Below are 2,384 nucleotides of genomic sequence, written 5' to 3'. Positions count from 1 at the left end.
AAGTAATACGTGCATCCGTTTAATTCAGAAATGTGTACAAGAACACTACAGATAAAGCAAAAGTCCCTGTTGACATCTTCCCATCTTGACTTTGTTCACTACCCCATAGGCACCTTGATGGATTTGGCAGGTATCTTTCCATTTAGTATTGTTTTGTCATATATATCCGTATAACTGTGCTGTACCCATAGTCATTTTCATTGACAGTTTTTTTCCACTGACATTTTGTTTTTGAGATCTATCCATACTTTTAGGACTGATTCATCTTCTGTGGCTGTATAGTATTCTATCACATGTATGTGCCACTAATTTATTCATTCCACTTTTTTAAAGTATTTTTTTAATTGAAGTATAGTTGATTTACAATGTTAATTTCTGCAGTACAGTACAGCAAAGTGCCTCAGTTATACACACATATATACATTCTTTTTTATATTCTTTTCCATTATGGTTTATCCCAGGATATTGAATATAGTTCCCCGTGCTACACACTAGGACCTTGTTGTTCATCCAGTCTATATTCCATTCTACTTTTGATGACCACTGAAGTCCTTTCCACTTTCTCACCGTGGCAAACACTGCGCATTTCTCTCAGTGCCCGTGTGGAAATGTTTCTCTGGACTTACTCCTAGAAGAGGAATTGTTGGGTCACAAGGGCTGTGCACTTTCAGTTTCAACAACAACGGCCAAACTGCCTTCCAAAGAGCCTTTTCCAACCCGGACGCCCCGAATCAGTGCGCGAGGATACGTGTCTCTCCATAAGCCGGCAAAAATTCCTGTTCTTGTCAGACTTGCCCAAGTATAATTTTCCAAAGTTGCGTATGACTCTCAAATCTTTCTACAAATATGGCATGCACATGGGCCAAAAGTTTACTCACCTCATTAACTAATGAGGACATTTGTAAGATGAAAAAGCTGATTCAAAGACCATTGGGGGAAATGGGTTTACAGAGTCCTTAACCTATATTAAAATAAGATTGCTAGGCTAGATATAAACATGGTTCATGTCCTACAGGGAAATCATTATAACCTTTGAAGTTACCTTTTCTTTGGGACAAAAATTATTTGCATCTCTACCAGGCACAAATCTACAAGTCGGTACATAACCTTATAGAGACTCAGCTTTTCATTAATAGTAAATAGCAACATCAAACAACAGTACATTCTCCTAGAAAAGTAAGTAATCCTTGGGCTTTTAAACAACGCTTCAATACGAGGTTGAAAGGAGCACTATCCTTTTGGTCTTATTTCCCGATTTTGGATAATTTCTCTTAATAGATTTTTAGAAATCTGTATCAATGCAATGGATTAAAAAGTGGCAGTTGTGTTTTACTCGGAATTTCTGTAATGATTAGTGACTTTTGGGCAGTTGTTATTTTTACTCTCTAGTTCCAGGTCTCTTTAACAAACAAATATTGCGGACAGGAAAAAGCTTCCTTCTCTTTAGTGACCAGAGTACCTGGCACAACTTTAGAGCAGCCTCACAAAGTTAGGTCTCCTAGGCAACAGGGAAAAGAAGACCTGATTGCTTCTAGGACAGAGTTATTGGATGCATAAAAACACCTTCACTCTAGTCGCAGAGGTTCTGCTCAGCCCAGTGGCAGTGGGAGAGGGGGTGTGTGCCCAGGGAGGATGCGAGTGGGGGGAGACCTCAATGGGGCTTTGTGGGGGACGGCAGAACTCAGCTCTGCCCACTCCCTCAGCCTCTACCCTCAGGTCCCTCCTGCGGACTAGGTGGTGAGTCCATCAGTTACCAGCATTTACTGACTGTCGCCACGTTGGGGGGTCTCCAGGTTGTGGAAAACACCTTCTCTTCCCAGTTCACAAGGCAAATGGGAGGTAAAGATAAACTTGGATGAACTTTGAAGGTCTGATATGGGCAAGTCACTGGAGCAGTCTGAGTAAAACCTGGAGGCGGTGATGTGCGTGTGCGTGTGTGTGTGTGTGTATGTGTGTGTGTGTGTAGCAGTGAGACACACCTCTCGGTCTGGATCGAGTCACGTGACCGACAACCTGCCCTCACTCTGGACCGAGCCACGTGACCGACAACCCCCGGGTCTGGATCGAGTCACGTGACCGACAACCTGCCCTCGGTCCCCATCGTTTCTGCGCCCTAACTGGGCTTTCGATACTTTCCAGGAGCGCAGAGCGCTGACGGGCCTCGCCCTGGCTCTGCCTCCCCAGCCTGGGGCGATGCGAGGTCACCCGAGACCCTCTAGAACCAACTTCCAATACTTGAACTAACCGGATTCTTTAATTATCGCTCGAAATTACCTCCCAATTAGGAGCAGCCTAAGGAGCAGGCGGCCGTGAATCCCGGTTCTCCACGGGGCAGCTTCCCCGGGTCCACTTCGAAATCTCTCCGGCTCACCAAGCGCCCCAGC

Source organism: Balaenoptera ricei, chromosome 11 (assembly GCF_028023285.1).
Source record: "Balaenoptera ricei isolate mBalRic1 chromosome 11, mBalRic1.hap2, whole genome shotgun sequence".
NCBI classification, from domain to species: Eukaryota; Metazoa; Chordata; class Mammalia; order Artiodactyla; family Balaenopteridae; genus Balaenoptera; species Balaenoptera ricei.
The sequence above is the reverse complement of the archived record's forward strand: the minus strand, read 5'-3'. Positions refer to the sequence as shown.